We start from the raw sequence: 25,943 nt of genomic DNA, 5'->3' as shown, positions 1-25,943 counted from the left end.
GAGTGGGGAATTTCAGCTGATGGCTATCTCAGAGCTGGCTGAACCACATGAGAGAGGGACAGGCATGGCATACATGGATGGAAAGCTTTTTTGTAGGAAACCATGATCTGGTGGTTTAATATAGTATCTGTTGATTCCACAATAAATCAATGTGGTAGTAATTTCTGTGTCTTAGCTGTTACATGAGATTAGACTTTGTAAGCTTTGTGTGGTTTGCACAAATGGGATGAGTAATACCACATTAAAATTTTTGAATTGGTCTTGATGGATGCAAATACTGAACTAGAATTTGCTGGTAGTTTCTTCTTACTTATATATAAATATGTTCTTTTTTAATTTTAGTGGTTCTTTAATAAAAATGTGCTCCAGCAAGCATCTATGCTAATACTCAAGCATCATGAGATCCTTCTCCTCTTCTTTTGTGTCACACATCTCACTTTCAGCCAGCTGCACTTGAAATTGTTTCTGGTCTCCCTTTGCAGAGTTCTGTTCTGGTGGCCCCAGGATCCTTTTGAACTAGATGCGTAAAATTACATTTAAACAAGGAGATGTCTCTAATTTTGCCTGATTTTCTGTCATAGCTTACCTCTGCTTTTAATCCATAATTATTTTTACAAGTACTTACACCATGTCCAGAATACTTCATCTATTACAGTGAATGAAGTGCAATTCTGGTTAATTTGCTTTGTTGGTTCTTTCTTTACGCATTTAGAGCTTCTTTTCTAGAAATGAACCTCAACATGCAGGGCAGGGTTTTTCAGGATAATTTTTTTTCAAAGACATGACTTCTGTAAAGAGAACTGAAAATGTATAGACATCATCATAGAAGTAAAAGTTAGCTAAAGGCAAACAAAACTGAAGTAACTGTTGGGTGAAAAGTCAGTCACATTGTACGTGGGAGGATTAATCCTCCCTCAGTATCTCAGTGTTCTCATTTTCATTATGCTTCACACATAGAGTTTCACACATGTTTGACTTAAAAGTCTAGGTGAGTTTAAGGAAGTGCTTCATGTTCTATATTTTTCCTAAATTGGGCTAGAAAATGGAAATGGAGCAAGACATTTTTCTGTACCCTGTAATAAAGTTTTCACAGCTGTGCTGTGATTGTTTGCAGACTAAGCCTTCCCTATGGAAAAGATCCAAATCCCATCTGAGATTAGTGGAAGTCCTTGGGTCCAGCTCAGAGTAATACAATAACATGTAATCTTTATCACAAAATGTAGCTGATATTTCATCCTTCAAGATAACTTCTCTGCACCAGCATCAGGGCAAACAGGAGATCAGCACAGCAGCAGGAGAGTCCAGTGGGTCAAACACCTTCCCAGTGCCTTCTATTTGGCTTTTGCATTTCAATAACAGGACAAAATTTACTGTTTTAGTTTGTAGAGGTGCATTTATAACAAATTCTAAAATCAAATCCCTAAACAGTGATTTTTTTCTCAATTTTTCAAGAAAAAGTATTTTTATGCTATCACTCTATTTTTTTCTCGACTGCCTTTGAAACATCCCTTAGGTTAAAAGAAAAAAAGGCCAAACCATCTGATGTACTTTGCCTTCTTTGTTGAAGTTCCACTGAGTCATTCTGAGATAAATGGAATTTTCTTCTTCAATCCAAAGCTTAATTATGGTAATTAGCCTGTGCAATTTGTAAAGTTTGGCACTCAATTCAGCTCCTAATATGCATAAGCCTCTTTCTGTTACAAATTGAGTAGGTTTAATCAGTTTTAAAAAGACAGTGTCTCACTATGTCTGCATGGCACACACTTAGATTTTCAGATTGGTTGTTATTCCAAACTCTGCTACATCATTAGCAGTTTTGATATTTTTAATATTCATGAAGCTTTCATTTTAGCATTAATCCCCAGCATCTGTGATTATGATGGGTACTTTTGGGAGCTGTCTATTGTGTGTCTACTGAGAATGAAAAGCCCAGCAGTTCCTGGCAGTAAATTAACCCTCACAATGCCAGTTGGTGCTGAACTCCTTTTGAAATATTGCCTTCTGCTATGTTCCTTTCTATTCAGATTTCACACTAAGGTCTGATTCCCTCAGCAGACACAAGCTCCGTTTCATCCTGACAGCCATCTGTGACACTAAGAATTTTTCCTTTTTTCATTTAAAGAATGTATCTTTCACTGTGTGCCTTTTCCCCCCTCAGATTCAATATGGAAATCAGGTGGGAGAAAAATGGAGTCTAGAATGCAGATTTCTATCTTAAGTGAGAAGGTGAAGGCATTAAAGAATTTTATTTTTAGTAGATGAGAGGTAAAGAGAAGAATGTTTTCTTGGAAATTTTTTCCTGATATTCATGGTAAAATTTTCTTTAGGAAGGGATTTTTTGCAAAACTTCAAAATATGATTCTACAAAGACCTTTGGCTGTGCAAATGAACTCTAGTGACTAGATGAGGTTTGGGTACTGTTTCCCTCTCTGCTGCTAACTTGTGCCAAACACCAAATTATGCCTCTCTGTTTTGCTTCTTTTCTGTTTTAGAGCTGTAAGCATTTGGGGGCAGAAACTCCCTAGCATTATTTACAGTGCAATATCATGGCACCAATTTTAGCTCTTATCTCTAGCTGACAGGTACTTGATAATTGAGGACAGGCTCTTCCAGTCATAGTTTCACTTCAGGTGCTTCAGCCCACTATGGAGGTGGCACCAAAATTAGGATGGCAGGGATAGATAGTGTAAAACATGTGCATTTCCTTTTCCTGCTGTGCAAAGCACAAAGCTGTCAGCATCAACAGGCATAAAAGTCCAATAGAATAAAATAACACTATTTAAAGTATATTTTTATGCACTGCCATGATTGTGGTAAGAGCTCTTCACAGCTTGTCACACTTTGTGCCAGATGTGGGACTGTTCATATCCTGAAGAAGTTCTGAGCAGTTTGGGGCAGCTTTGGGTTGCTCTGTAGGATCTGTCAAAGTCTCTTTTAACATGAATTGCCTGAAGATTGCAGTGTGTCTTGGCAAGAGTCACCTGCTCCTAATTGCCTTAGCAGGCTTCCCTCCTGGGCTCTGCTACCTGATCACTCAAGTGCAGGGTTGTCAGGATTTGCTTTGTCATCCATTGTCCCCAAACCCTCTTTGTCTCAGGCTGCTTAGAGGCTCTGCCTGCCTGGTAGGAATGAAATGAAATTTCTGTCTTAAAAATGCATACAAAAAGTATTCTTTTGTCTTTTTTCATCAACCTATTTCTCCGTGACTGCTTTGCTATTTACTGAAGAACAGAATTCACATAAATTTGGAGAAATAAAGTTGTGGGTAAGTTGTTACCCTGGTCTGACATTGGGGGCCATGGATTGGCCTTGCTGCTAAAGCCACTGTACTGTCTGCAAAGACACTTCCAGCAACATGGGGAGCACAGAAAGAGCTCCATCAGCATCAAATGCAGGGAGAAAGTTGGGAGTGTGCTGTAAAGTTAACCACAAGCCAGGCAGGAGCTGCAGAAAAAGAACAAGGCAGAAGTGTCCTGATAATGACAAGCATCTCTGATGTCCTTATGGGACAGTCCTGGGTGCCTGGAGCACTAATGGGGACCAAGGTTGGTGGTGGACTATGTGGTACTACTTCAAAGCTGCTCTTGGCATCCTGAAAGCTTAAAAAATACACCATGGCAGACTTTTCCATAGTTTCTCAATGTTTCTAGGAATACTGAAAGCAGGAGCATGCATAGGCAGGTGTGCAGTAGATTCTATATCTGTAGTGATGTTCTTGTGTCACAGATCTTTGGATTCCACCTCCTCCCTTCTTGCATCAAAGGAGTACAGAAGGCTGACCTTCCCTTGGCACTTCTATTATTATTTTCCTCCCAGCTGTACAAAGATCTCTGCTAGATGTTAGTTTTTAAAGATGGGCATATTTTCTAAATTGTGGTGCTGTTAATAACGCGCTAGGAACATATAGGTAGATACTTGTGCAAGAAAGCTCAAAACCTTTTTTCTTTTCTTCACCTTGTCTTGTTGTGAGTACAGTTTAGTTTCTCTGCTGGTTTTTTGAGAAATACTGGATGTCCTGCTCATGTTTGTGCACATCCCCAGGCTCCCTGGTGCCTGGGAATAGTAGGAAAGTGTATAGAATTTTCATTTTCTGTCTGGATAACATTTTTAAACTGGTGACTTAAAAGTAAGAATACTCTGCTACTCTATGACTCCTTAAGAATTAAGTGACACATTTTTCACTCCCTGTTATAAAGTGTATTTTCTCAGTGTAGACCCAGATTCTCAGTAGATTCTCAGTTCTCAGCCTGTAGATCAGGTTCTGCAGTTATCTGATCCTGAGCACAGAAATGACTAACAACATCAAGTAGTAAGGATGGAATTTACCAGAGGTTCAGTTTTTATTAAGAAAGGAACAAGAGCTTTGCAGGCTAATAAATGAGAGAAAGGTGGCGGTTGGAATTTGATTTAAGGAAGCAGGACTTTTAAAACATAATTCCTTCTGTGTAATTTAATAGCCATTGAGGAAGTACTGGAATCTACAGTATGTGGTCTGTTAATCTAATTAATCTACCTAAAGGTTAAGTCACACACCCCACAAGTATAAGTGGATTTTGATCAAGTTTTACTGGGCCTATAAAACAGTGAATATATGAGGATGTCCAGATTTACTTGTGTTTGCATTGGAAATAGCTCAGCTTTGTAAAATCATGTGCTGATGTATGTGCACACGCTGAGGAGCATTTTCATTTAACATTCTCTTTCCAAACATAACATGCAGTAGATTTAAGAATTTATTTTTATGATGCTGAATGTCATTGAAAAAGTACAGCAAAAAAAGAGTTCTTTACCAGTAAAGGTGGGTGTTAAAATGAGCACTGAATGCTAAAGCCCATTATTTTTTAAGATGTAAAAGAGGACCCCATTTAGTCCTGCATCACATTTGGTGCTCCACAGGTTGCTGTCCTTGGTTTGCATGCACTCTGTTATCCTGAGAAGCACTGAAAGCAAAGAACAAGCTTCTGTTCTTAATTTTTCTTTAGTTGCAACCAGATCTCTGTAACAACGGCTTTTCATGAGAAAGACCAGGCGAAATTAACCTTCTCCCAGGGTTTCAGATGAGAATACCTCATCATGTCCTGCAGTAAGCTAAAGCCTGTTTTGACCTAAGAGAAAATCAGTTAGGATTTAACAGTGCCAACTGCAGGTGAACCTGGATCTGTGCAAATCTGTAGAGCAGTTAGGGTGACAGAGACTTTCCCAATTGTTTAGTTTAAGTCTGAATTCTCTGTTCTATCAGACCCCAAATTCTGCTTTTCTCTCGATGGCTCTCAATAGGTTTTATGCCTTCCAGCAAACAGCATAAATATACAGCAGAAATATATGTGTCAATGCAATTCTGTTTGAAGGTTCTCATTCATTTTGTAGTACACCTGCTACTCACAATTTTCAGGGTGACAACCCCCAGAGAAACCTACACATGAAAGAGAACTTCAGCAGGAAGGGCAGACTGCTGCACATTTTTGGGGATCTCCAGGAGTTTCTGTTGCCTTCTCCTTCCCCCAAAGGTTTTTTCTCACCTGCATTTAGCAGTAAATGCTGCTGGTGAGGCAGTGCTCAGGTTTATCACAGGGGTCAGTTGTGAGCGTGGGCACATTGGCAAATTCTTTCCACTAATTTCTCCTACATATTATTGTAGCTGTGCTCATTCCAAAATGCAAATTATTTGCTTACCATAGGAGAAAATCATGTAATGAGGCTCTAGAGAACATATGTTTTTAAATACATTCAAATATGTGTGTATGGAGAGAGGAGGGGTTAGTGGAGGCAATATATTCAAATAAACATGTTCAATGTTCTATTGTATAACATATCCACCCTGCAAATTCATACTAATTAGTATTTTGAGCTCTCATGGTGTTACTAAACCATTGGCACCAGATGAATAAAATGTTTAGAAAACTTTTTTATGATCTTATTGGTGCATTCACCCATATCAATGACCAAAATTTATCACGCTTTAGCAAATCAACAGATTTCTTTCTTCTGCTAAATGTTTTTGGCAACACAGAGGGAGAGCACAGCAGTCAGGGCCCTGCTCAAAGGCACAGATAACTGAATGGGTTACTTCCTACATTAAAACCAGCTTGTTGACTTGGCAAAGAGCCCTGGTCAAGTAATACAACCAGTGCTGCTGCCATTTGTTAATTCTGCATAATTAAACACCAATTATACATAGTATTGTTTTCTAGCAGGCTCCTCAGCTGGCTTTTCTTTATCATGGTTCTGTGCCAGTTTCCTTCCTTATTACTAAAAAGGTCTTTTATTTGTTATTATAATTAGGAGGTTTAAAATATATCAAGTTTTTCTAAAGAGAGAATAGGAAATGATTATGGAAGATGGCATATCATTTTACATGAGAGACATTGCATATAATAGGTATTTTGATTTTTTTGCATAATCTGAGGAATCTGCACTGCACTATTATAGGAGTCCCCAGAACAAGTCTATTAGTGAATATGTAATAATAAATGAATGTATTTACAAACCATTTCCAAAGTCTGTCTTTTGGAGGCAAAAGGAAATGCAAACATAGAACTAATATTTTCTCAGCATTTTCCTCCTTATCTAGCAAAGCTAAGGCCTATTGAAATAAACAAAGTATCTGATTAACTGCTGGTTTAAGGCATAAAACTCAATATTCTGTCAAAGTTGTAATATTTTATGCAGTTTGACATATGACTAGATGCAGATGAAGACTGTATCAAAGGATGTTGATGATTGTCCTGGTGCTTTTAAACTGTGGTGTTGTCAGGGATGCAGCCCTGTTAGGAATGATGATGGAGAAATTCCAAGAAAGGTTTTGACTATGTTGCTAGGAATAGTGGAATAAGAGAAGCAGAAAGCTGGAGGCTAGTTTTATATTTTTTTTTAGTTTATCTTTCCCTCAGTGCTGAAGAAGGTATCTGTTATGTAGACTTAATATTTATTTCTAACTACTTAATATTTATTTTTATCTACTTAAGTTCACAAAATATTCTGGGAAAAAGTTGTTTGGGCTTTTTTCCCCTTTCTTTATGATCATTTATATAACAATATTACCAAAGTGTAAAGAAACAGCTAAAATAGGTATAGGAAGCCTCTAGGGACTCTAAGTGCATATAATGCAATCCATAAATTTTCTTGTTTAAAAAAAAAAAAAGTGAGAGGGGAAACTTTCATGCTTGATAATCATTACAATTTAAAAGCTCAGGAAGGATGTTAACTGTGTCTATTACTCTTAATCCATGGATTATTCAGCTGTCACATACACATACTGAATTTCTATGCAACATCCACATGAACTTTATTGAGAAATGTTTCTGTGAGTCAGCAGCTGGAGCTCATTTCTCAGCCAAATTCTTTTCTTGTCTCTTATCTCCTCGTGACTCTCCTCTCTTTATCTATTATTTCCTCCCTTTGAGTCCACATAATTATTGGCCCCCAAATGAAAATGCAGAGTTTTGAGCTTGGTGGTTCTTAGCTGGTCATTTACTGGATCACAGGCAAACTCCGAAATAGAGAGGAGAAGATGCAGTTGCCTGCTTAATCTGCAGAGCCATGGGGTCAATGGGACTTCCCACTGCACATTATAAAAAGGACAAAGGACTTTGTAAGATGAGGCTTTTGGTTCACGTTACAGTTTTGTCAATGGAGCCATTTTAAGTTGCAATTGTCAATTAAACCTTCTCTGGGCTCCCTTTCAGAATAGGTCAGCTGTTTTGAATCATGGTGTTCTGTGTGTGAAACATATATTTCAAATTCCAAGAGCTTGGTAAAACAATACTGTTTTGTCTTATTTGCTTTGAGAATCGTGGTATTTTGGCATGTTCTTCGGACCTTTTATTGTCATAGCTGTTATTCTTCCTGCTTTAGGCATATACTTTCATTTTCATTCTGGTTTAAATAGAAAGAAAAAAAAAAGTGTGATTCTAGGATGGTTTCCAAATTAGTATCTAGATACAGCATTGCTACATCAAGAATATCTTCATTTTACAGTGCATCTAACCCAGTAGAATTTAACCTGTGAACCATTTTCACCATAGAAAGCTTCCATTTAGTCTTTTGTCCTGATAGAAATCTTTTAGAGGATGGCGATGCAAATGTTGAAGGAAAGAAACAGAGAGAATTACAATGAAAAAGACATATGGGGTTTTTTTTGTTTGTTTCTCAATGGAAATTTTTTTAAACAGCTCTAGGCTCAGGGATGTTATTCATTATTGGTATTACAGTAATGTCCCAAATATGGCAGGTGTTGAATTGTTTCCCTGACATGTAGTCAAACCTGTCCCAAGTTTTGAAATGTTAGTTCATATTCAAAAGAGCTGGGATTACACCCCAATGCAACATAAGTTTCTCAAACACACAGTCAATTTCTCTAGAAGTTTGTGTCATTGATTTCTACAGCTTTGTTTAAAGAACACTCCCCAGTCATGGCACTAAGATTTTGCTTGAAGCAAAGTACACACACAAATCCTATTTTGGATTAGGGTAAGTGGGGAATATATTCATAAAAGCGGGTCACAGCAGTATAATGGCTGCAGCTTGACTTATCCCCCCTAAATGCCAATTTTTATTTATATTCACATATATTTATTAATAATACATTTATATATGCACATTCTGAGTGTGCTTTGATATGCCAGTGATTAAGTGCAGAATGATGGGATAAGGTGCATTTGTGGCGCACCTGGGGCTGCTCCCTGCTCCTGAGGCAAATCTGGTGTCACCACTAATGGTCCTCCCAGGATCAAAGGTTGAAGGTCACCTGGCTAACAAACCATGAAGGTTAGAAACAGGAGCATCAAACCATGAGAAAGGATGGACCCTCAGCTCTGCCTGGGAAAGCATTAGCCTCAAATGGACAGTCCCACTGCACTGGGCCTTAAGAGGAAGTTGTTTTTATGCCATTTCTTACTTTAGCTGGAGTTTTTCAAGCCAAATTTGTTTTTCTCTACTTCTGGATCAAAAAATATTGTGATACTCCTCCTCTCAGATTCGAAAGAAAAAGAGCTGGGAAAATGTCAATACATTACAAATAACATGGGGAAAAATTTTGGAAGACAATTTTACCACACAACAATGACACATGGACCCTCCATATGGCAGTTGTAGATGCCAAGGTTTTTCTTTTGTCTGCACTTCTTTGTCTTGAGAATAACCTGGGTGCACTGCAGCTAGCTCAGCTACATGAAGTAAAAATACTTAACTACATTATTTATTCTTTCCAAATTAGACTTTTTGCTGTATCTAAAATGTCGCTAATTTGTTAAACTACAAAAGAGCAAGCTGTTGTATCTTCTTCACCTAGACATGAACTCATAAATCAGTTTGCTGAGTGACAAGAGATGCTTCTATGCAATAGAGGGTAAAAAAAAAAACCTAATTTTGCAGTTTATTTCATAATTAGCAGAACCTGAGCCAATAGTCTTAGAAGCTGCTTATAAGTTTTCTGCAAATGTGGGGTTTGTGTGCAGTGAAACACTGGGAAGAATGAAAATTGATCTCATTTCTATCAGTTAAGGATCATGGTTGTGTTGTGAAACATCATTTTTAAATGATTCTGGGGTATCCTACAGTACCACAGAAATATCAGAAACCGTTTTGACACTAGTTTATAGTAATGACAAAACCTAACCTCTTAAGATTTTGTGTCCGTATTTGATAGCCAAATTTCTATTTTGTAGCTTAGTTGTCTCATACTAAGAAAATTGAGTTTGTATGGCTAAGTTGTTGCTAATCACTTTAGAGAATTGCAGAAAACATATTTTCAATGCTTAACATATTAATGTTTCTATTTTTTCTAAAGAAAATCCCTTTTGTTGTTCCTAAGATGTGAATGGTGTTATGTGAGCTAAATCATTATTCTCCGAAACAATGAATAGCTATACAGGCTGATAAAAACACTAGGTTTCAGGAGTAGTGACAAATTTAGTGTCACAAAAATTATCCATTTTTTAGAGTACAGTAGTTGATGTTTCTGAAGATGTAATTACAATGCAAATACAATGTCATCTTTGAAGTATAAGAGTAGTAAGACAAGAATTGTGCTTACACAATTCTTAACCTTCTTAAGTATTGAAAGTTCCAGTGGGTAAGAAATGTCTGAGATAAAGCTATGCTTCATAACTGGACAAACTTCCAGCTTTTTTCCAAACCATTGTATATATTTAATTTATAGTACTAGCAAAGACACAAAGACACATTTCAATTTGCTGTGGATGTGCAAATTGTATTTTTTATTAGTCTTTTATTCTCATTTGATAGAAGGGCTACAGACAGGCTCAGGAATAGATCAAGAGAGGTCTCTGGCATCTTAGTACCTGTCTGAATTTGAGTTCTTTTGATCTGATCGTGGTAACTCAGCAAGAAAGTGACAGATTAAGATATCTGATTTCAAAAGTGAGCAGCTGAGATGGTTTCCAGGCTAGCAGTCTTTCTTTCAAAATGTCTGTCACTCCTCAAGATTTCCTCTGCTTTAAGCTGTCTTGATTCTAGGAGCCAGAGCATTTTCTAAAGTAAATTTTTCCTTTGTTTTCTTCCCAAGCAATCAGTCACAAACTGTTTCCTGTAAATTAAAAGAACTTCTTTAAGCCTAATCTTATTTTCTGGAGCACATACGGAACTTTGCTGGGGAATCAATTTTCTTTCACGTGCATACCTAAAAATGGCAATAGGGTTTACATTTTGATTTGCTGGGAAAAGGACTAGGAGGAAGAGAGAAAAATAGAAGACAGCAATCAAAGCCTGCATTTTATATTCTATTTCATATAAGTCATATAAACAAAAACCTAGATTGAAAAAAAAATGAATATAACATTTAAATGTGTTTTGAAAAAGCAAACATTAAAACTTTTGTCTTATTCAGAATATTACAGTTTAACACATTAAATACAGTCAGTGGAAGGGAAAAATTTATTACATGCTTACTGATCCTTTCATAAGTATTACAAATGCTCCTATTTATGCTAATCAGCTAGCTATTTATTGGCCTGGAAGTGTCCATGAAGCCAGGAGATGGCCCCATATAGGCTTTAATAATACCTTTGGCTTGCTTGATGCCTTGGGCTAGCTAGGTTAAACTTTGAAACTAGTCAGCCTTGTACAGACAGCAGGGTGAAAGCTCTGAAAGATCACCAGGGTTTTGGGACATTCACCAATGTCCTTTTTCTCCCTGCATTAGCTCCAACTCCACAGGCTTCTAAACATGGGGTGGAAGCCTTGGCTGTGGAAATCTGGAGAACAACTTTATTCAGAAAAACTGTCTCTGGACACAATGGCATCTCAGATGTCCAGCTAAAATGAGATGATAATATTACCTTCTCCATCTTGCAGACTTCTGAGGAAACTGTATTAGCTCTCCTTTCGAGCGCATTCAGCAGTGGTGTCTGTGAATTAAATGGCTGTAAAGAAGTCTGATTGCTGATCATACAGTGCCCATACACCTCCAACACTTTGTACTTCTCTTTCTTGTTATCTACTCTCTGCACTGGGACAGCACCCTGAAAGGGTCATGAAATTAATGACTGAGAGCTGCCTTGGGAAGCTGTAGCAAGATCAGCCATGCAGCTTCACTTCTACAATTCCCTAAGTTTGAAGTCTGTGGTTGTGTGACCGTAAGAATATACAGGATTTCTCTAACTTGCAGAGGTTTTTGGTTGGGAGTTGTGGAGGGTGTTGTGTGTTTGTTAGTTGTTGCTGTTCACTAAAATAACTGGTCACAAACTCTTTGTTGAAAGAGCACAAACTGGTCACAGGCTCTTTGTTGAAAGAGCCAGCAAGTGTCTTGCTACACTCATTTCAGTGGGACTCAGGCAGCAGTCTGTGCTGTTTCCAATTCTTACTCATTATCACTTATTTCTGTTGTCTGCAGATGCCTGCAAAACATAAAGACAGAGGAATCAGACTCACAAGGGCTGGCTTTCATCCCCCTAAAGGGATTCCTGAGAATATTAGGGGGATGAAAGCAAAACTCTGCGTTTTCATCCCTTCAGCCTTTCTGCTTTTCTCCCCTTTCCACGCTATAATTTCACCTCCTCCCCTGCCAGCAGCAGCAGCTGGAGCTGAGCCCCAGAGGCCCCTGGAAGCTGTCCCCAGGGGCAGCTCCCTGACCCTGCTGGGGCTCCAGCAGCCTCAGCTGCAGCTCTGGGGGCTCTTGCCAAGCCCAGCCTTTCCCTGGGGCCGAGCGCTGCGGGAGACGCCAGCCGCGTCTCACCAGTGTCCTCGCAACAGGAGCTCCGGCTCTTTCCTCCTCAGATATCCGTTTGCACTTTTTTCCAGTCATAAAAATACAAAAGAAGTCAATTGTTTTCTTAAAAGGAGGCGCAGAGTGCGCCAAGTGTGGGCTCTCTCTGCTCCCTTTCTCTTTTCTCCAAAGATTATTTGGATGTAGGATAAACGTCACCTCCCACCTTGCAGCTCCCCTTGACCTTGAAGCAGCTGAGGGAAGCCTCTGTGAACACAGTTTTTACACAAATGCATCCTAAACTTTGCCTTATTTTCTGCTAACAAAACTTGTAGCACTGAAAAACCTGAAGCATTGAAAAGAAAAATGCCAGGAATCTTCGGGCTTGATTAGGGAAAATGTTTTTGAGAAAGAGTTTTCTTAAATAAAGAAAATATCAAAAAGATCCTTGCAAAGATTCAACTTTCTGAATACACTTTGGATAAAATAATAACTGATTGAATTAGTCTAGGAATTAAGGATTAGTTGAACTGTTAAGTTGAAAAAGGAAAACCAGTTGCACAAGAATAGTTACGTTTTGTTAGGAGGAGGTAGACGAAAAAAAATTACACTGCTTCCCATATTTTCAAAAGACATATTGTGTTAATAGTAATGCCTAGCATTCAATTTTTTTAGCTGTGCTTTGGTTGTGTCCTAGTTCATTCTCCTCCATAACTTTGCTTCCAGAAAAAAAAATAAATAAAAAAATTGAAGCCATTTGGACAAAGTGCACTGCATCCTTTCTGACCTTGAAGAAGGTAATTTCACTTTCTTTCATTGATCTTCCTTCTTCAAAACAGACAAACATTGGGGTGGGAGTCATCTGCTCTGCTCTTTACTTTTCAGTGGGAGCAAAAAAACAAACACCTGTGACATCAGATGTGCATAGAAATGTGCATAGAAATTTTTCCCTCTTCTAATCTTCAGATACTGGCAGGCCAGAGAAACCATGGTCTCAGATATTTATTACATTTTGCACTTTGACTGAGCAAAGGTTCCCAGTACCCTGAGTTTGGTGTGAAAGTGATGCTCAACATGTATCAGATCCTCAGCTGATATAATTCTATTTGTCTCTCTTAATTCCCAGGAGTACAGCACATCCAGGGATCACCTAGGATTTATTAATGTGACATTTCCTGGTGTGATTATATCCATACATCCTGAAATTTAAGAACAGCAAATCCATTGTATAATAATCATTCCTAAACTTTCAATTTCAAACATTTATCATTTAAATATTTTTTCTCCAAAATTAATATCTCATGGTTGCTTTCACCTTGGTTGGATGATGTATATAAGAATGAACACAGAAGAGAATCAATATAGCTATTAACTGACTTGCCCACAGGATGTGATAAATGAGGGGCCAGTTTAAATTCTACTAAATTTTCCTTGATAGTATATCATCAGGAAAATCTTCATCTACCTATAGCATTTTTCATCAAGTGCATTTTTTTAATACTTATGAATGGCCTTTATTTTCAGTTGTAAGAATCTAAATTGTAGAATTATTCATTTGCATTAAGGAAATATGAAATTTCTATTAATATCAAAATTTCAGATTATTGAATATATATTGATGAAATAAACTGAATGGGATGAGGAAGGGATTGAAAGTGTTTTACTTTAGTGTGATTTTTTACACAATAGGGATTCTGCTATCACAGAGTCAGCTTCTGTTGGATCTCCTGCTCGTCTTTTCTGATTTCACTTGCTAATCTTAATTTACATATTAAATAAAGATGGAAGGAGCCTCAAAGCTATTCCTGAACCAGTGGATGTGAGGTGCAGTGGCATTTTGTCTGCATATTAGACAAGATTTCACTGTATACCAACTTTTCTCTTTCGGTTTTCTTGAGAAAGATACCTGTGGTGGGAGGCTTCAAGGAAAGTGGGGAAGATTTTGTGTAGGATTTTGATTGGAATGACTGGGGGAGCAGGACCCTGAGACACTCAGCCTGAATCCAGTCAAACATAATTATGTTCAAGTTTCAAGCTGAGGAGAAAAGCTTAAATAGGAGCTTACCCAGGGAGCCTTCTTAGGCATGAGTGCTAATCAGTGCAAAACTAGTTAACATTTCAGGCAATGTTTATGGTAGATTTTGTTTATTCATTGCAATTTTTTTACCTAGTTTTCCCTTCATCATTGAACATAAATTTCTTTATATTATATGTGTCACTTTTCTAAGACTATATGCATTTTCAAAACCATAGCCAGTGTAAATTTTTAATGAAGAACTATATGCATTTTCAAAACCATAGCCATTTAGAAAAAATACAAACCATAAGGAAAACATCTTAAATTGTGTTTAATTTTATTATTTCTAATAAAAACTGTTTCTGTTTTTATTGCTCAGTGTTTTGTAGCTAAGGTAAAAGTTCTAAAACATTTAGCAGTTTTAGAAGTTTTCCTGAAGGACATTGGAAATAATCTTCAGTTTAGGTGCAAAGTCTTTCTCCCTGAGTTCTTTCATGCTTTGGTTTTGCTCAGTTTGAGCATTTATGTGTACTTACAGCTTATTTACCTCCAGTGTTAAGCTTTCAAAATTATATCACATCTCCTTGGTCACTCTACAGTTTAGAACAGCAATACAATTTTGGTAGAGTTGAATAAACTGTACATCCTGAGAAACAGGAACAATGGGGTAAACTCTAAACTCAATAGTTTCTTTTGGTTTAAATTTTAAATTTTCTCAGTATTTTCTGAGACTTGTTTTCTTTGTGAAATATAAAATAATAGCATTCTTTGTTGTTTTACTTTCTAACAAGTGTTCAATGTCAGATCTGTCTCTAGCTGGGTGTGTTATTTGATCCAATGTGTTACTCTCTTTTTTTCATATCCAGCACCTTCTGAAATTACAGCGCTTTTCCAGGAATCTTCTGTAGTCTGGCCTCCTAAAAGGAAATATGATTAATTACCTTCAATTCACTAAAAATGCTTTTCTTTCTCTAAGATTCTTGAGTGTTTGCATTGCTCTCCTGTCTCCTTTTCCCATAGTTTTCATACCTATACTCCCACCAAAACAAATAAACCTGAAGCCAGTAAAAAAAAAAAATTTAAATTGTTTTTCGTATTGGTTGGTTATATGGTAGAAGTTTAGTATACTAGTTGGAGTATACATATATATATATATATATATATATATATATATATATATATATATATATATATATAATATGGATAGATCATATATATTTTTATATTATATATTTTTATATATATTACATCTTTTATATATTATATATATATTTTATATATATAAATATATGTATGTGTGTATGTATGTATGCATGCATGTCTGTATGTATGTATTATTTTTTTAGGTATATCTTGGATACACCTAAAAATCTTTAGTATCATAATATTGAAGTTTCAAACTAACAAACCCTTAGAGCATGCAGTTGTTTAAATTCAGTAGTAGTAGTGATGGTGTCTCAATGAACTCTGATCCTCACAACTTGTTTGTGATTGACAGGTTATTGGTACAGGTCTGGATCAATGGCTCTGTGGTCATCAGTGCCTAAACCTTCTGAAATTCTGTTATGTAAGAAACTCTGCTCCACCTATTGAGGTTTAAAGGTGCTTTGTAGAGAACTAGGGTTTTCCACTGGAGACCTAACAAAATGCTGAGCATCCCCACTGACCAGGCAGTAAAATGTTGCTGAAGGACATTTTTTCCTGGTCCAGTGTCACATCCGCATTGCTCTGAGCCCATCAGAAATGCTGGCCCCGCTCTCCCCAGCGTCACAGCTGGACCACCCCTGGGCTGAGGTGCCAGAGAGGAGCCCCAGGGCACACAGGAGCTTGGCAGAGCTGCTGACAGCCACCCCAGGGCTCAGCTCCTGTGCTCATTTTGCCCCCCATGCCCCCCATGCAGCGCTCAGATCCAAGCCAGGGCATCATCTTCCCTGCTGGAATTTCAGCGCTGGGCAGCAGTCATCCTAGCCTGTAGGGATGAAGCATCTATTTCTGATTTGATCCAGTTTGACATGTTTAAATTTGCTGAGGATCTATCTCTGCTAGAGGCGCTTGAGGGCCCCAGCAATATGGAACCAATCACGCTGGAAATACACGAGATGTATAATGTTGCTTCAGAAGTATTTTTTATTTCCTGCCCAAAGCAGCTGCACCAACACATTATATGAAGGTAGGACAAACAAACAGGGCTTGATAAAGAAATTTTTCTTTTTTCAAGCTGTCACTCTTGCAGTGTTGTACTTTAGGTCAGCGATATTAAAGCTGTGACCCAGCCAGCAATGATATACTTGGGAAACTTTCCACACGTGAATCTGACACAATGAATTCTTAGTCATCTGTGGTTCCATTTTCAGTTCATTACTGGTGATAAATGAGTCCCTTATTATGAGAAGCCTAATTTCCTGGTCTCTAGCACTATGAAGGTTTTAGTTTTGCCTTTTAAAGGGGGTATAGCTGGTACAAAATGCAAACCACAAAATATAAATACTTCCTTCCATTTTCTCTTAAGTTGTTTTTCTCTATCTGTCAATGCATAAACTGAAGCTTCTGATAAGGTTGTATCTTTCTGTCTATTTATCTCAGAGATCTCGTAGGTTTTTGAACATAGATGTACAATTTGGTTAATCTTTACCATCTTGATCATCTTATCCATCAAAATTTTGATGTGGCTGCTTTTATTATTTTCACTGGCATTGTTCTCACCATATTTGTGCAGTTAAAACTTATTCTTCAGTGTTCATACTTGATTGCTTTGGGCTTCCAGTTACAGTTCTAGTTGTGGAATTCCTGAAGGTCCCTTTTTGTTTCAAAATTACTGCCTCTAGCTAGTAATTCCTGTGCTCAATGTACACAGTATTACAAATTAACAATATTTAGAAAAATCTGTAGATCCTTGTAAACCCAAATACCCCTTGCTGTGCTGTATGATTTCTTATCTGGTATTAATTTTGCAGAGTTGAATTCTGACAAGATAGAAGAGTTATTGATTTTTCTCCTCCTCAGCTATTTCATTTCATCATTGTTCTATTTTGTCTGGAGTTTAAGTTCATAAACCTGGAGTAATTTTTGACCTTGTGCTTTCTTTTGAGGCTGACATTAATCACACTGAGAAATGAGATTCCCAGCTGGAAGATGCTAAAGAACCATTAGGAACTATTACATTAACTGACCACTATTTTATCTTTCCTGGTTCAGGCTGAGAATTATTAAGTTGATTGGGACATATCTGTATGTTTCATTATGAGCTAGATAGTAATTGCTAATTCTTTATTTGTGGCTCTTTCTCCCACTTCCCTCAAGTATTCACAGCTGTGCTAACAGAGCCCTGCATCCAGTCAATGGGAGCATTTTGCTGCTTTAACAAGAAAGGGCTTCAAGCCTAATATCAAATTTTCCAGGCAAATGCTTACATGTTCCATCATTTGTTTTCTTAAGGATATGATGTTGAGCAGTGAGTAGTCAGCTCAGGTAAACAAAGCAAGCAGGAACACCTGTTGTAGGGCTTCTCTCCGAGGCACAAACTCAAAAACCTGACTTTGGAAAATGCATTTCATTAGGCTGCAAAAAAGCAGAAATTCTTCAGAAGAACTTTACAGAGGATGCCTGGCTGATCAAATAACAGAAGAAAAAAAATTCCCTGAAGTCCTTACCTCTATTTAGCATGAATAAAGGAAGACAATTTTTTTTAATCTTTGGATTTGTAAAAGAATTTTAAAAAGGTATTGCTGCAAGTGAGTTGCATTTAATACATTTGGAAGGTGAATAGGAAGGGGAATTCTGGATAGCTTGACTGACTACCATGTAGTATGGATATGTATGTGTGGTTTGATGATGCTTGTAGCTTGTGGTAAATTTATCCTGACAGAGAAATACTGACTGACAGTGCAGGTTTTTCAACTCCATGCCTTTTTACTGTGAATATCTGTTTACTGTGCAAGTCACCTTTTCACTTCACTTCAAAATCCTCCCTGTACATTACCTTCCAAATTCTTTCCTGGTAGGCCACAGTGATTTTAATTGTCAACTACAACAGGGTTAAACCTTCATTTTTTTAAATCCTTGAATCACCCCATAGGCCATAGCATACTTTTGCTTTGTACAAAAGATAAGGTAAATAGAATGTGATTGGCTTTAAGTAAGAAATAACAGGGATCTTTACAGCCTGTCCTGTCTGCTGGCATTGTGGTCATAGCCAAAGAGCTGGGATGTGGGAGACAAAAAAGAAGGGAAAGCACAGAAGAGCAACAACCAGACATATATCCTCTAAGAAATCCATATGCTAAAGGCATCAGTAATCACAATGTGGCTGAAGTCACTCTTGGAAGGTAGAAAATGTGCTGGAAACAGCAAAATTGTTAAAAATGTAGCCTTTTTTAAAGGAGGGGAAGTCAAACCAATTCAGAATGGCTAGGAGTGTCATCTGAAGGAAAATCAGCTGTGATTCTTGTGATATCAGGGAGGCTTTTTTGCTTAAATATCTGTGTTAACAGGCTGAGTTAATGTGCCAGTGTCTTGCCTTGCTGGGCAGGGTATTAGTGCAAGAATGTCTGTTCTGTCTTCAAGCAAGCATTGACACACGTTGATTTAGCATTATTCTTAGTGCTGAGCTCTGCAGATAGACTGGCAAAATGCAAATGACACAGCTGTGCTGCAGATATATCTTTGACAACTCACAAGATGACTTTGCATATTCAGAAAAGCAAGGGAATGAGAAAGGACTTTCTCAGCTGTTGGATTGTGTACATCCCCTTCAATATTCATTTTTATGGTAGTTTTAATTTCAAATCATGTCACTGCAAGGCTGCTGGTATGCTGAATTAGTTCCTGCGTTTTTCTCGTTTGTCCGTAATTGTTATTAATGAGGGAAATTCATCACCTTCCCACAGTTCACCACTCAGCTGAAAAATATAAGGGGTAGTTAAGCATGGTGGGATTCTTGCTGTGCTCCAGCTCTACAGCAAAGAGCAAGGGAACCCAGATTTCTGCTGCTATTTTGGGGGCACCTTCTTGTAAAGCAGCTGCATAATTCGACCTCAAAACATCCTTGCAGAGCTGAAACCGTGGAAGAGGAGCTGCAGGGGTTAATGCCTGAAGGACTGGGTGTAGGCTCAGAGAGTTTATTTCAATATTAAGGGATTACTGCAAGAAGTCCAGCAGAGTTGGAGGATTGCATGGGAAGCTTGCACGACCAGTTCTTCAGCTGTACATGGTATTAGCTGCTATTATTTAAATGCCTTGATAGCAGTTCCCACAGCAGTCAGAACTTTCTCGACAAACATGTATATTTACTTGGCAGAAAACAAAAAAAGGGGTCTTCTGAGGCAGAGAACATTTCCTGGAGCAAGTTAAAACTCATAGTTTGCAGTGAAGAGAAAATACTGCTATGAATAAAATGCTGGTATGAACAAATCCATGTCAAGTACATCTTATGCATATGCCATATTGAACATAGTCAAAATGACTGGTGAGCACTTAAAAAAAAAGTCATTTATTTCTGCATTTTCTGAAGAAGCATTGCTTGTTACCTTGGAGTAGAAAATTCTGTTGTAAATCTTGTTCTCCCTCCCTGGAAAATGGCTTCTCGTCCTAATTAATCATCGTGCCTTGCACAGGCTACTGATGGGTCTCTTATCTGCCCCTGCAACAAAAGCAGCTGGGGCCACCACCTGTTAACTCACTCCCAGCACCATTTAATTAGCCTGAGTGGCTGTTACCTTCAGATTTGTCTGGCAGGGAAAGAAATGGCAGCAGATGCCAAAAAAGAGAGTGCTGCAAGGGACAGCCCAAGAAAGGCAAGGAAAAGCCAGAAAAAGTCAAGGGGCAAGGGCAGGTAGAGAGAGAACAACAGGCAGGGTTGGCAGCATCAAAGTCTTGCATGCAAACTTGCTATGCTCTCTGCCAAATTTTAATTTTTGAGAAATTCAAATGTTTCTCTGTGATTGGATTCATAAAGTCACTGATCCCACACAGGACTTCTGCTTATGGCTCTGATACTCAGTAAAATATATTTGCTGGATCTGCGCTGAATTTGCTCAACACTTTTGTTTATTACCTGCTGCATAAATAAATAAATAAATTGGAAAGATACAACAAGGTTGTTTCCTGCTTATGCATAATGAAGTCCTCACCCATTTATTTTTTGTTCTCACTTAAAGGCTGTTATTGAATGAAACAACCTTTATTGTGAAAACAAAGGGAAGGGAAGGTTTTTAAACAGCATCCTCACTGAGGTTTTGTCAGGATTTCAGTCATACACTGTTCTTTGAAGATGAGCAAAAAAGAGATACTCAAACTATTAAATGTTTTATTCTTCCTTGTTTTAGAAAAAAATAATTTCTAAGGGGTTTCTTTTACACTACAAAGTGCTCTTTTCTCATCAAAAGAATATTTTGAGTGTAATGAATACTATTTCTGTACCTGTGTGTAAGTGTACATTCTTTTTTAAGACTACTTATTGAATTGCTAGTATATACTTGTACAAGATATTAATAAAAAAACATCCTTGTGGATTTATCTACCATTTACTTGAGCCAAATCCTCCCATAAGGACATTATGGGAGAGCAAATTCCTGCCTTTTCCCCTTAGCTTGAATCTCCCTTAACTTCTGAAATGAGGCAGCTGAACAGTGTAAATTTTTAATGAAGAACTACTTATTACTTGTGGAGACTCTTAGCTGATGAAAGTGGTCATAACTTGCTAAATTATGCAGCTTAAACAAGTTAGCTGGCTGAATGTGCCAATCTCTAGAAAGATGCTGTATTAAGTGTTATGAAAAAGAATACTTCCTTTGAGCTATTATGACATATTGGTGAGGATATTAATCAGATTAACAGGTTTCTGATACAGACCTGTGAGTGTTCACCGAGCTGTGATAGTCTAAATGTGGCATAATTATTCCCAATTCTGCACATAGCCTGAAGTTTTTCCTTGTTGTTCCAGATCTGAAGAATAGGTCTACATCCTTGAAAGCTTGTCTGCAGTTTTCTAAATAAACATATTCTGTTAGATAGTACTTTCCCTGAATAAAATTTGCTTCTTGTGGATTTAATGATTTGACTTTTATCATAAGTTCTCCTTTAGGCACTATCCCTAGTTATACTCTGAGAGCATAAACTGTTTTGTCATTGTGTACAACCAAGTGAAGAAATAGGAATAAATTAAATATTCTGTAAGACATATTATAGTCTATTTGTACTGTAACTCCAAAGAAAACCTAGAATAAATCAAAACACTGGAAAAAAAACTCTGCTGCTAATTTACTAATTTAGTTCCTCATCTTAGGCTGTGGTTTGATGCAGTCCCAGTTGGGCTTTTTTTCTGATGTCTCTTCCTGAATTCATCTAGATCGCTAGAAATGAATCAATGGGAATTGATCCAATTTGTAGAACACAATTCTAATATTGATAGTAGTTTATATTCATTTGCTTCATCCTAATCTTTTATTAATGCTCATTTCCAAAATGCTGTTCATGCTGTTTCCTTCCAGTTTTGTACCCCCAATCTGCTGATGATAATGAAATTTAGAGAAGCATAACAAGAAATAATGAAGTTATAAATTTTGGAATTAAATATGGGAACAGTTACTATTTTTTGTAGTCAGATGTTTTGCAGTAGGTGACTTTAATTTCAGATAAACAAAGACCAGTGTAGAAAGTCAGACACGTGAAATTCTTACAGAAGTAAGAAGTTGTGTCTGTTTACATCTTTTCAATTTTTCTTTATGTACACCAGGAGGCTGGGCCAGGGCATCAATACTGAATCATCTGGGGATTTTTAAGGATGCATCATCAATAAAATGTGTCATCCAGATATATCTCCTGGTTCGAAAGAAGCAATAACTGATGGCATCACTTTCTCTTACCAGTGGGGAAAAAAAATCACTGGTGACTTTTCTATGAAGAGAAGAACCATGGTTAAAAACATGTTTAATATACTTTTTGAAGTTAGGATTGTAAAATGTACTTGAATATAAATAGCTGTGAAAAAAGTGTGTCTGTCTAGTTAGAGGTCTTCTAGGAGCCAAAAGAATAAATAGCAATAGTAAATATTTGCTATTTGGATTTTCTAAAATTTTGAAGAGCTAAAGATAGGTATATTAAAGCATGAATGGTGTGGCCATCCAATAAAATGGAATAACTTAGAGATTTCAGTAGAAAGTTAATTAGAAAAGGCTCCTCACTATCATGTAAATCTGTGCTCTCCAACTGCTATCAGCACCCAAAATTTTTCTGAACTTGTATGATTATGCAAAATCTTCTTTATGCTTGGAAGGGGTCAGGTGTGCTTGGGCTGACTAAGCCTGAAAACATTCCACCAAAAAGCTGGAGCTCTCAGTCACGGTAAATTTAACATTCTCCTCTCAAGTCCAAGTAGGTATTTGTTGGTTTTTTGGTTGTTTTTTTTTTTTTTTTTAATGTCTTGCCCAACTTAATGAATGGTGGCTCTGTAAATTTCCATGGAAAGAGGGAATGAGATTTTTTTCACCATGATGAGGGTGTTGTCCCTCTCAAATGAAAAGCATCTCAAACGCTCCTGTAAAAGCAAAGAGTAGTAGCAATTGCTAAGGGGTTCTTGATCCTTATTTTTTATTACTCAAGGCTTCACTTTTCAACTTCCTCTTCCCAAATAAACTCATTTGGGGCTACATTAAAAAGGGGGAAAAAAAGAAAATGAGAGGAACTAATTTTGACTTGTTTCTGAAGTTTTGCATATTTATAGATAAAAGTATTTTTTCTGTTGGATATTTTTTTGCAAGGAGGGATGTGCTGTGTTGGTTTTTTGGGCATTTTTTGGGCTTCTTTGGTAGTTTTTGTTATTTGGATTTTTTTTTTTTTTTTTTTTTTTTTTTTTACATAATGAATGAACCAATTATGGCCTAGGAATCTTTTTAAAGCTTAAGCTTTATTTCAGTGAAAATGGGTTCTTTTTTTGGGCAGTTAAGAAAAAATAGAAACCTTGCTTTAAATATTTCTTGTCTGATATAGAAATTCAACCAAAATGTCCAACCACATTGGAGAGATTTTTTTTTTAAGGGGAATCTCTCTCTTTCACTTCTGTTTAGCCTCTTAAGGACTGGTTATGACATTTCTTTGAGGGATCAGGCACCAGTTTCAGCCTCTGCTTTGACTCAGAACTGTAAATTCTTCATATGTCCAGTGAATTGTTCTTGGGTTTATAGTTAATTTTCTTAACATTTTCTGGCATTGTAACAAGTTCCAAAAGTATAATGATGTAAAAATGTTTATTATGTTTAGGAGAGCCAAGTTGAAAATTGCCTGATCCTACAGCATGGCAGTCATAAGAAATACATCATGTCTTAACATTCAGGATTTTTACTAGCCATTCAACAGAGTGCCTTCACAGCAGTCCTACAGTGAAATGTGTTATTTAAGTCAACACTACTTACCTCTGTTAAGTTATTACAGAGACTCCCAAGCAAAGCTGGAACTTCTGACGGAGCTGAAATTAAATTCAGCCCAGCACAGAGGGCAACAGCCCAAAATGTAGCACTTATTGTTCAATGAAATGGGTAGAATTCATCATTAGTAAGTCATTTCCAGCCAGAGATCATAATTTAACATTAGTTGAATATAATTTTCAATTTCAGGTGGAAAAGTAGCATTTCTCAAAGAATGAGACAGTGAGCAAGGTCCGTATAGTTTTAGATTGTAAATAACCAGTGCATTGTCACTAGCAGATACCATGTAAGTATCAGTAGTGTCACAAAGAGAATAATTCCCTCCCTCATTTACTTTTACTGAGTGATTGGAGCCAAGACTTGCAAGCCTAAATAGCTCCCAGTGGTTGTATCCTGGTTTTTACAGCTGCTGCTCTCCTAGCCTGTTGGCTTTATTGAAGTCACAGCAGTTCTCTATTGGAGACTGATCCTGTTAAAACTCCTAAGGGGAGTTTTGGGCTTTGATAGAGGGATTTGCATTGGTTGGTTGTGAGATGGTGTGAGTAGGATGCCCACTGTTTGGAATTCCATCTCTGAGGGGCTATCTTGGGTAAAAAGTCCAATTCATTGTGCAATTATATTTTGCACATGAGACCAAACATTCCAGTGACACCCAGGACACTTCCAGTAGTTTTCAGTGCATCTTCTTCCCCCTCAATCATTTTGAGCAGTGTGTGGTTAAATCTCCCAGAATGCAATCAATCTCTCAGATGATGAGCAGCAGGTTCGCTGGTTAAATTTGGTCTGGGCTCCCTGTACTCAATTATAAACCCTTGCACCAAAAAAGGTAGGCACAGCCTCTGCCACTTAAATTAATAAGAAGACCCGTCCTTCTGTCCTTTACTGCAGTAATTTAAAACTTTGACCCAATCAACCCCTGAATGCAAATGAGTGAGCAATCTGGAGAAGGAGAGTGTTGATCCAGTCAATCTGCAGCCATTTTCAGAGCAGATTTTAAAGATGTACGTGACATTGGCCATTAGTGAGCCAGCAAAGATGAATGGGCCAATAAACGAACATATTTCACTTCTTTCATCTGCCAAGATGAAACATCATCTTGGTGTTCGGCTGCTTTTTTGTTGTTTGGTCTTTTATTTTCTTAATTTGCACGACTGTATTTTGAAAGACATGCTATCAATCCTTTAATTGACTTTTCTAAAGAAATATTTTTTTTCCAATAAGTACCCTTGAGTGGGTTGGTCTTGAGGATTTTGGCTTTCTTAATATTTTTCCTTTCTAACTCATTAAAAAGATTCTGATTTTTAAAGATATTGTCTCTAAGATTGTTTAGAAAACAAACGGAGAAATGAATGCTTGGCATTGCATTTTAGAAATGAGAATGACTGAGCTAGTAAAATCCAGCATGCAGAAAAAAAGTCCACTTTTTTTCTTTTTTCTAGTTTTGTTTCATATACAATTGCTTTTGGTGTTTTGTCAAAGTTCAGAGTAATTTTTAGCAGTGTGGATTTTGTTGAAAATGAACAGTTATTTTCAGTCGTTATAGAAGTCCAGAATATGTCTGAGAGAGCAAAACATGTCTTTGCAATAATTAATAAATTATCTGACACCTGTCAACACAGAAAAAAGGAGAAAAGCAGCCTATTGTTGAGGCAGTGTTATTTTTGCAAACACACTTGATTCTTGAAGTTTTCTTCTGAACAAAATACTAATGTTTCTTTTTGGTTATTATGTGTTGGACAGTACACTATCAAAAGTAAAATAGGAGTTAAGTTTAATGAGCAATTTTACATTGAGAGGTAAAGGGGCAGTGATCTTGTCGACAAATTCCCTTGAGTTGCGCTGTTTTGTTTTCAGAGCAACAGGGATTTAATTCTTTTTCTTGTTGTTGTTTGTTTCGAATTATTTAGTTCATCGTTACGAGTTGTATTCATGGTGTTTGCTTTGTGGCGTTTGGGTCTGCAATTGATTGCAATTGGTGGTGTTTTGATCTACAATTTATCCCTTAAAACATGTCTTCATTTATGAAGCTCTTACAACATCTGTTCATTTATGTGTTCAGCTGACCAGCTGCCTTCCCTTTTTTCCCTTTTTCCAGTGTGACACGAAAAGGGAGAGATTCCTTGCGAGGATCTTGTTGCGCAAAGCGCATCTTGGTGATGCTGAGCCTCTCCTTTGGCGGAGGCTGAGCCCCCATCCCCTGCCCCATCTCGCAGCCCCTCGGTGCTCGCCCAGCCCCAGCCGCCCCCCTGCCTCCTCCCCACAATAGAGGTGAAGTCCCCTGGGTCTGTAATTGCCAGGAGATGAAGCGATGATGGGGAGTGATCACAGTCAATAGCTTTGATTA

At 37.4% G+C, this 25,943-nt stretch overlaps 1 protein-coding gene across 4 annotated transcripts in view; it reads left to right on the top strand.

Annotated features, from left to right (window-relative positions):
- Positions 1–25,943, top strand: part of ROBO1 (roundabout guidance receptor 1) — a 684,128-nt gene that overhangs the window by 301,697 nt on the left and 356,488 nt on the right. The gene's annotated exons all lie outside the window — the stretch shown is intronic.

This window comes from Melospiza melodia, chromosome 2 (genome assembly GCF_035770615.1).
Source record: "Melospiza melodia melodia isolate bMelMel2 chromosome 2, bMelMel2.pri, whole genome shotgun sequence".
NCBI classification, from domain to species: Eukaryota; Metazoa; Chordata; class Aves; order Passeriformes; family Passerellidae; genus Melospiza; species Melospiza melodia.
This window is presented reverse-complemented; position numbering and strand designations above follow the sequence as displayed.